Genomic DNA, 10,746 nt, shown 5'->3' on the forward strand with positions numbered 1-10,746 from the left:
GCTGATCCTTGGTTGCTTTCAAGGCTTTCAAAGTCAACTGCATAATCTAGCATTAGAGTCATATATAAACTAAGACTAGGTACAGTTTGACAGGGTTCCTCTCCTCCCCCAGAAAACACTATTGACCCAGTTGAGGGCTTTTAAAATTATCAAAGTCAGATTTTATGGGTGTTTTCTGGTTCCAATCCAGAAACTACCAGATCTATTAAATTCATCTCCACAACCTGCCCTTTTGGGATTTGACCTTATGAACTTAGTGTTTAGATTGTTCAGTAGGAATTCAGTTATCTCAAAGTTAAGAATTCATATCAATTGGTAGTTCTGATGAGATACCACAGCGAAAATCCCACTGTGGAAGAAAGAAGAGCTTGAATTAAAACTACAATTTTCTTGACCTCGTAATGTTCTAAAACTTTACAGCCAATGAAGTTATTTTGAATTGTCACTATTGTAATGTTGGAAACACAGCCGTCAGTTTGCATGCACACAAATCCCTCTATAGCGATGAGATAATAATCAGATAATCACATTTTAGTGATTTTTTTTTTTTTTTTGGTTGAAGAATAAACATTAGTGCAAGAACACCAGGGAGGACTTCCTTTCTCTTCTTTTGAATAGCACCCTATGATTTTCTCCATCCACCAGATCAGGCAGAAAGAGCCTTCATTTAATGAGTCATCTTTCAAAATGGTAAATCCAACAGTGCAGCACACTCTCAGTATAGCACTGTTGGTCTAGATTATGTGAACAAGCCTCTAGATAGCATTTGAACCTATGATCTTCTGACTCAGAGGAGAGAGACTGTAATCCACTGAGCCATAGTTAATCCATTTCTGGATAGCCATAATTCCTGCAGTTCGATGCAGGATGAATAAAGATATATTCCATGGGGTTCCTGACTTCTTTGTGCTCCTGTCAATTCCTTAGCTGTCTGGCTTCTGATTTCCTGATGATCTTGCAATGCAATTCAGAAGCTCTCCCAAAATGTTCTCTGTACACTGAAGATTTCCACATCTATTTTGCCTGTCAATGTAGGTGCAAAATTGCATTAAGTGGGATTAGGACATAGTTGGTTCTCAGGAAATAGTACCACTGTTTGCTGCTTCTCTTCCCTATTTTCCCTACCCATCCCCCAAGTGACTAGTTTCAAAAACAATCAGCACTTTTCCAAACGAGCACAGTTCCACATCCCAGTATTCAGTAGTCAGGACATGAGGCTGATGTGGAGGTTTAATATTCCATTAACACACAAACACATATATATGACAATTAATGTAATAAAATACGATAAGGCACTTCACAGAAGTATTATCAGACACTGATTGGACACTGAACCACATAATGAGAGATTAGAACAGTTGAGCAAAAGCTTGTTTAAATATGTAGGTTTTAAGGAACATCTTGAAAGAGGAAAATGCCAGAGAGGTTTAAAATTTGAATTCTAGAGCTTGGGGCCCAAGCAAATGAAATGATGGCCACCAACCAAACAGCAATGAAAGTCTGTACTATTTAAGACTAGAAATGGAAGAGCACAGTTATAGGGCCAGAAGATAGTTTTAATATTAAAATGTGCAATTGTATTGATAAAATGTACCAAAAAAATCACAAGATCATGAACCTCTGGTTGCATTTTGTTTAATTGTCCAGTAGCTCTCCTTGTGTAGCTCAATTTGACTTTTAGATTTCAAGCGTTAACATAGATATATTTGCATGTTAGACTGCACATAGGGAGAAGTGGTTAAGGGGTCCCTTGTCTGTCACCTTAGTGACATAAGTTTGAATCCAACATGGGTGACACAGGTTGAAGGTTTCTGACAGCCTGAGGTCAGTTTCCCAGACTCATGTGGACAAACAGCCCATAATGTCACTCACCACAACCACAGGGTGGCTGGTCTGGGAAAAATAAAGATCCTGCAACTCCCAGTGGAGGAATCACTTTGTACAGAACTGCATATTGTTCCCTGGGGAGAGACAAACACCATTTGATAACAAAATGGATATACTTTCTACTTATCAAAATTTAAGAATGGACAAATCTAATTTTAGAGGTTTTGTGACTTACAACCCACTACTTAATGAAACCTGAATATTTTCCAAAAGACATGAATGGATTTTAACTTTACAGTCTCTAGCTCGTCAATTTGCAAATTTGTACATAGTCATTAGCTTGTCTGAAAATGTGAGATATGATGAAAATCATGCTGTTAATATAGATTACCATTCAGTTTATATCTGTTTCTCTCTCATACTGGCTGAATTGAAGCTCTGCTTCCTTGGACCATGTAAAAATGGGAGTGAACCACTCACAGGTGATAGATATGACAAGTGCCGGCCTGGACTGTGTCTCAGATATGGCCACCTATCTGATGAGGATAGTGTAACCAAATGAATGAAGTCTAGTAATTAAGATGACAGCCAGAGGCCATGAACACACTGTAGAAACCTGTTTTGAGTGGATGAGCATTGGAATTTTTTTTTATTCATTCACAGGCCGAGGGCATCGCTGGCTAGGCAGCATTTATTGCCCATCCCTAATTGGCCAGAGGACATTTAAGATCAACCACATTGCTGTGGATCTGGAGTCACATGTAGGCCAGACCAGGATGGCAGTTTCCTTCCCTAAAGGACATTAATGAACCAGATGGGTTTTTCCCAACAATCGACAATGGATTCACAGTCATCATTAGATTCTTAATTCCAGATATTTATTGAATTCAAATTCCAACATCTGCCATGGTGGGATTCAAACCCAGGTCCCTGGAATTTTATCTGGATCTCTGGATCAACAGTCCAGCGATAATACCAGTAGGCCATTGCCTCCCCAGCAGTTAGTAAAGAGAGAGGGCAGAGTAAATTTCCAGACTCAACAAAGAATCAGGCTACCACCAAGTTTGTTTCTTCTGGCCATCAGGGCAGTGACAAAAGTTAACCCACTCTGAAATTGGGTATTTAGAGGGATATTGGTGTCCTTGTACAAGAAACACTGCTAACATTCAGGTACAGCATGCAATTATATTGGTATGTTGTATATTAGCCTTTGGATACAAGAATAGGGAAGTCTTGCTGCAATAATGTAGGGTTTCAGTGAAACCACACTTGGGGTACTGTGCAGAGTTTTGTTCTTTTTGCATCAGAAAGGATATACTTGCCGAAGCAAGTGCAAGATAAGTTTACTGGGTTGATTCCTGGGATGAGAGGACTCCTGTAAAGATAGATGAAGTAGACGTGGTTCCATTGAGGCCATGTAAAATTCTTAAGAGGACATGACAGGATGGATGCTGCATCACTGTTTTCAACTGGCTTGAGAGCCTAAACCTAGGGGCCAAATTCTCAGAATAAGTGGTCGACCATTTTGGATTAAGATGAGAAATTTCTTCAAGCAGGGTTGTGAATCATTGGAATTCTCATTACAAAGGGCCAGGAGTTATTGAGCAAATATTCAATATCAATAGATTTCGGTCAGTTAGAAGGAAGATGCTTGATGTAAAAATTCAGGAAGGATGGGGAAGGCTGAAGAGGCTGAATGACCTACTCTGTCCTTTGTTTTCCTCCCTTATCTTATCCAAGCCAATGATACTTGTTTGAAGTATGTTACAGTGTAGAAAACCCCATCTCAATGCTCACATGGCGTCCTCCTCCATGTTTGTACATTGGTGAGAGAACCAAAATCAGTCCAGTAGTGATTGATATATTCTTTTCAGACAGCTATTTTTTTGGGTATATCAGATCACCTTTGACTTCCTCTGATTTTTATTTTAAGATGAGTTAGAATGGGTTTGCAGAAAGCATGACAGAAACAAGACAAGTTGTTGCCCTGCTGTAAGATTATCTCGACCATAACAAGCTGGATATGATGTTCCCTGCCAGGTATGCTTTCAGCATGAGGTCAGGTAAATTCAAGTGGATGCTCAGCCCAGTACCTTCCTACCCTCCCTCCCTGAACTCATCCCCATAATATGGAGGGTTGTCAGATGCTAAACTTGGCAGTAAGGCTGAATTAAACTTGTTAAAAGCTCAGTTGACCTCAATATTACCCTGTTCATGCCATAATGCAGCTGGTGTGGACAGGAATGAGCAGCTTGTATTTTTAATGGTTTTCAAGCAGTGGGAGGGAAGGACGTACTATCTTTAGAGGGTGCCTTTTACCCCAGGGCAATACCACCATTACATAGTACTGGCATGTACTCCAAAACTCACTCCTCCGTTCATTCCCCCCCCCCCCCCCCACCGCCAACCCCACACTTTGCCCTACCCTGCCTAAGGAGGGTAACTCCTCCTTGCCCCTTGCCTCATACCTGCTTAGGTCCAGGATCCATCAGGCCTCAGCCATGAGTTTGCCTGCAGTCTGAGGTGTGCCTATTATGAGCCAATCTGCTTGGCTGCCAGCTTCAGAGCATGTCACGCCTGCCACTGAGAGGCCAAATTTGAGCTGCACATGGCACAGTGTAGCCACTGGGCAGGTTTGTTTTGAGTCTGTTGATTCATCGTCACCTTTTCTTCTGGTGGGTGATGGAGCTGGTGAGCTGTCAAACTCTCCCCCGCCACCTCCTCATATTTTTGCTTATTAACTCTGTTTCTCTCCATAGTTGCTGCCTGACCTGTTGAGCATTTCTAGCAATTTTGTTTTTTTGTCTTGTTGCAGATTTCCAGCATCAGTATTTTGCTTTGTAATATTTCTGCCTGCCCGGCTGCGTACAGTTTCAAACTTGCTATGCTGGCCATTAAAGATGGTTTTTTTTAACAAAGATCTTTGCTCCCTTTATTTGCAGCCTTCTTGTCTTTTGTTTTCCACTTCGTATCTGGCTAAAGCAATCTACATTTTGGATTCCCACTATTTAAAATTCCATATAAAATAGACTTTAAAATAAAGACAGATTTTGTCTAATTTATAAAGTCTGTTTTGTCAGACCTTCTAATACAGGATTTAAGTTCACCTGCTTACAGAATTTGATTTCCCCATCTCACTGGCCCAATTTTAAATAACCACATCATATGAAACTTCAGCCTCGAGGAAGCACCTCTGACTGCAGTCAGTTATTGAAAACATTAATCAATGGTTCACATGTAACTTCCCTATTCCCTTAAATAATAGAGGATAAATTGAATCATGTCCTGTGGGACTACTGATCTTGGATCTGTTAACTTTGGCCCACATCATGTCACATGTGACTTCTAATTTAATCCAAATGGAGAAAATATTTTTAATCAACCCTGTTTGGAGGTGAAACTTGGACCCAGGACCCTGCCTCAGAGGTAAGAGACATGACCACTGCACCACAAGAACCCTCAATCCAAACAGAGATCTTATAAATCATCATCATTCAGATATAAAAACATTTGCATATATCTACTAATCTCATTAGCTGTCTCTTTATCCTTGATAAGAATCAATATTTTCTTGAACACTAAATCTGTTTTTCCTCAAGGTGTTTTTTTTAGTTTATTTTCTAATCAAACTGTTCAGAGATGTTGTTACACACGTCTGGAGCAGGTGGGACTTGAACCTGGACCTCCAATTCCTGGGTGGGGACACTACTACTGCACCTCAAGAAGCCCCCTATTTTTCCTGTAGTGGAATTTCCAATCAGTTGAATTGGGCAAATGTAATGAATAGTTTAATTATTTGCCTTCCTTCACTTGGCTATGCCCATCAGACCACCAAAGAGAGTAGCTACTCCCCTGTTCCTATTTATGTATGAAGCTGTCTTCCCTTAGAAATGTGTTGTCATGGTGGATTAAAATTGATACCTAGTATCAATCTAGCTCTTAACCTTTTGTGTCAAAATTGCTTCTACTAATCCCTAGTGGTGATAGAATTTCCCTTGGTTCATCACTTCCAAATAGTTTATGTCTGTCTTTTCATTTTAATAATATATAAAAGATGCAGCAGGAAAAGAAAAAGATTAAATCAGTCTCTCTGGCACTATGCTCCACTTGAGTTTCCTTTTGCCCTTCTTCATTTAAGTCTGTCAGCATAACCCTCTGCTCCTTTTTCCGTCATATGCTCCTCCTTAAGTGCACCTGTAACACTTACCTTGGCTATTCTCTGTGCTAGCAGTTACTACCTGTGATTCCTAAAGGATCCAAATGATCTATCCTAGCATATATCTTTAATTTCAGTGATTTATTCTTAAGGCAGACTTGTAACGGGATGGGGGTGGGGTGGGGTGGAATGTCGTAAGGGAGTAGATCTGTAAGAACACAGGCAAATAGAGGCGTAAGAAGAGATTTTGCAGTTTTTCGAAATGCTGATTTTACAGGTTTGTGATCACAATTACCTTATCTGAGCAGTTGATGATTCACAGAAACTTCGATAGTTTATCGAGAAGTGGCAGTTGAGCTAATGGTACATTAGTTAATCAGGCAAAGAAGGGATCTCTACATCTGTGACAAATGAGAGTGATTCACTGATCCCAGAGCCATCCTGTAGAATGGAGAAGTAGAAGTGTCACACTCCCATGTCCCAGTGGTCCTGATGTCTTTAGTGGACTTTGGTGTCAACAGTCTTTCTTCTTTCCTCAGGCTGATGTATGGGGGGAGCTCCTCGTCTTCCCCAGGAAGATAGTGTGGCTTATCTACCTGAATCATCTTACCCCATATCCCTTCCTGTCCATATACCTTGATTTGGGGGTTGGCCATCAAAACAATGCCAATCTCCTGTCTAACCTCTCTTGACCAATGGCCATGGAACATTGTGAGTCAGATGACCATTCCCATCTTGCCCTTTTGAAGGTTAACTTTCGTTTCTCTAAGACCAAAACCACCTTATCCGATACACTGCATTGCAAATAAAGTAGGGTGGTGCATGAGTCAAGATCTTGATGATTCTTATGACCTGTTTTCATATAGGGATCAACTAAGAAAAATCTATATCGGAGGAAGTAATACAAGCGCTGGATGCTGCCTTCAATCTGCAAAGAAACCCATTTTCCAGTGGACTAAATCTTAGTAGTGTACCCAGTGATGAGGGGACAGTATTGGTACTTTTATAATTGATCTGTGTAGACCTGCAGAGGACTGTGAACAAGGCAACTTAAATGAATAAATAATCAGGGACAAATTGTTGTTGGAGCTTTGTAGTGTTGTCTGAGCACTTAGCAGTCAAAGGATGATTTAACATGAATAAAGGCAATTCAACTGAAGAGACAAGCTTTTGTCAGGTAGCAAAAACTGTATCCCAAAGACAGCACATCAGTGGAACATGTTCAGAGCTTAAGGGCATAGAAGTGGCCTTACAGAACTAAGGAGGGAGGGGAAGTATGTGTATTGACCGTCTCAGTTGCTTATCGGTATGCCAGGAAGAAAAATGGATATAAAAATCATCCTGATAAAGAAGTCAAATGCAATTTTTGCAAGAAGAGAGGTCATTTCCAAGTTGTTTGTTGTAGCAAAAGTTGCACAGCACCAGCCAAAAGAGAAGTCAAAATATGATAAGAGCCATGAAATAGAAGACAATCATGTGGAGACGCTTTTCCTTGGAGAGATCCTGGAACCAAGCAGAAACTACTGATGTGCTGATACCTAGCAGAGGTAATTTAAATCTGCTTTAAGCTTGATACAGGGATAGTAGTTTTGGTTCTTTCTGTGGTATGAGATAAAAAGCTAATGGGGCTAAATGCCAGTAGGCCCTCAGGACCTTAATAGCTGCATCCTTGGATATTAAAAAAAAGCTAAAGAAATAATGGATGCACTGGCAGTAATTTTCCAAGAACCTTTAGATTCTGGAAAGATCCCAGAGGATCAGAAAACTGCCAGTGTAACACTTACTTACTCAAAAAGGGAAGAAGACCAAATAAAGCTAACTGTAGAGCAGTTAGTTTGACATCTGTCACTTGGAAAATGTTACTGTTTATTATAAACACAAGCAATAGGAGATGGCCATTCAGCCCCTCAAGCCCTCCCTGCCATTCAACAAGATTTATCCTGGCCTTAACTCATTTTTTGAGAGAATTGATGAGCTGGCAATAATTTTTCAATAGATGCTGGAGTACAGTCTCAAGAAAAGAATTAACTACTTGTCCATGAGTTGTTGTTAAGGGAGTCCATGGACCTGTGGGGGAATCCCAAAGTCAGAATTGGAATCTTCTTTAAAGGAGACAAGGTTTTAATGAGATCTGGTGATCCAATATATCACTAACATCTGGTGGGGCAGGGGATTGCAATGAGAAGACTTCCACAAAGTCTGTGTTCATGGTACCCACTATTTGACATAGTACTTCATTGATATTTTATCCGTTTGTTAACTTATGTTAATTCTGAATGTTGCAGTAGCAATTATCCTACAGATTGTTTTACTTTTCTGACTTTGCTCAGTAAAGTTGAGTTTGTCTGTTCAAAGTGACAGCTAGTGATTTTATTTTCTTACTGTGACTTGGGGTTTCAAACTTCATTCATGTTAAACAACAAAAAAAGTTACTGGTCATGACCCAGAGCATGACATAAACGTGGTAGTCTTGTCAAGAGCATACATGAGTTATATCTGGTAGATGTTTTACAATATGGATAAATATTCAGCTATGGACATGGCAACACCAAGAACATGAATATTGTGCAGGGTTGTATAGAACAAAAAAGAGCTAACTGCTGAAGTAGAGCAGTCGGCCCTTTACCCCATCTTCCTAAGCTATCCCATTATCCCTTTATTCCCTTACTGCTCAAAAATCTGCCAATCTCTGTCTCATAAATATGCTCAACGACAGCAGTTTGAGTGAAAAACTGCAATTTCATCTTGCCACCCTCTTATTCTGAAACTGTGACCGTGTGTTCTCAATTTCCCAAGGAGAGGAAAACATTATACAAGAGTTTGAAGGTTGAGCAGGTGAAGTGAGAGCGAGCTCTTGTATATTTTGATTTCTGCTGGAATCATCTGGGCTTCCTTGGGTAAATTAACTGCTATAAAACCTTCCTGCTGGTATCAGTCTAACGTACTGATACCGTGTGGGGAAGGATGGCTACACAATGACTTCAGAAGGAAGTCCTGATATAGAACAAAGAACTGCGGATGCTGGACAAACTCAGCAGATTTGGGAGTATCTGTGCAGAGAAAGCAGAGTTAACATTTCCGAGATAGTAGGAACTGCAGATGCTGAAAAATCTGAGATAACAAGGTGTAGAGCTGGATGAACACAGCAGGCCAAGCAGCATCATAGGAGCAGGAAGGCTGACGTTTCGGGTCTAGACCCTTCATCAGCATTTCCGAGTCTGTTGCCCCTGCATCAGAAGTCTTTTATATCCTGATGGGTGAAACTTATCTTGTGTTATTAGTGAACACTTACAAGTACAACTGACTTAACAACATTTGGGCCAAATGGCATGTTTCTGCATCTAAAGTTTGGAGCAAGCACAGCTCCAAGTCACAGGCAAGTGACGGGTGTTTCCATCAAATCCATCGACAGGTCGGGGCGGGGGAAGGATGCAAAAAGGGCGTGGCTTTGTCTGTTGAGGGGTGGTATGGGCGTATCTATGTCGGAGAGGGCGGGGAAGGCGAGTGGCCTTGTCTGGGAGACGGGTGTGAGCAAGGGCGTGGCTTAGCCTGCGAGCGCCGTGTGAGGAGTTGGAAGCGATGACGTTGCCACGTATCCCATGATGCAGAGCACTGCTGGCCACGTCCCCGGGCCACGTCGAAGCTGCCGCCATTTTGAGGGGGACGGCCGGCGGAGGGAGGAGCTTTTCCAGCTCAACCGTCGGACGGGCTCCGATTCGGACTCTCTTTCTATCTCCTACACACACACTGCCTCTTTCGGTTCACTCACGATGAATATCTTTCGGCTGGCCGGCGATTTCTCGCATTTAATGGCAATAGTCATCCTGCTGTTGAAGATATGGAAGACCCGGTCGTGCGCTGGTAGGTTCCGGACCGGACTTGTCGGTTGCTATGGGGGAAGGAGGAGGTGGGTCGCCAGGCCCCAGGATTTAGGAGGGGGTGGGGGCGTACTTTTTACTTCAAATCACATAAAATATCATTTTAATATTTACCTTAACTACTCATTGCAAGGAAGTTACACCAGGTGGCAGTGAGTTTGTGTTAATCTTAAATCACATTTACGTGATACCAATGAGATCCTCAAGATGAATTATCGTAATAATTTCTGGTTCCAGTGGTTTGTTTTTAATACTTGCTGATATGTAGAAAGCGTGTTGGTGGTCTGGAGTGCGGTTAACCAGCGTAACCTATCTGCCCGGCCTTGTCCTGGCTCTTGGTGGAAGCTGGCCCCCTCTTTTGTAGTGACCTGGATAGGATAATTCAACTACTCATGGAGTCCGGTTACCTGACAAAGGACAGCGGTCAGTGACCCCTCCAAAAAAAAACATGCGCACAACAGACACTTCTTCACTTCCGACCACATCGCACCAGTTTCATTTCTGCAGCTGGAAGTTTCATTTTCCTTTTAAAAAAAATTAAAATCATTGATGTATTGCAATTGCATTTTTGTTTAATGCGCAATAGCTTTGCAAGCACTTCATTAGAAGTTGGCTTCTATTCGCAAGTTTGCTTTCTCGTCCTACTTTTATGGCGCGCCTAGAAGATTCAAGCCACCGGTTGTGTTTACATAACGAGTAGCTGCCAGAGTTCAACGATTGCTTCAAAGGCTTTTGTACTGTTTAATCCTATGTTTCACTTCATTTCTGCTCTCTTTCTATTGTGTGGCCCTCAGTTTGCCTGTCCTGCTCTGACGTGGCAACCGGTTGTAGGTGTGGCGAGGGAAGGAGCTGCTTTCTCGCACTCTCTATAAAAGAAAAACTGTG

Source organism: Rhincodon typus, chromosome 21 (assembly GCF_021869965.1).
Source record: "Rhincodon typus isolate 14 chromosome 21, sRhiTyp1.1, whole genome shotgun sequence".
Lineage (NCBI taxonomy): Eukaryota > Metazoa > Chordata > Chondrichthyes > Orectolobiformes > Rhincodontidae > Rhincodon > Rhincodon typus.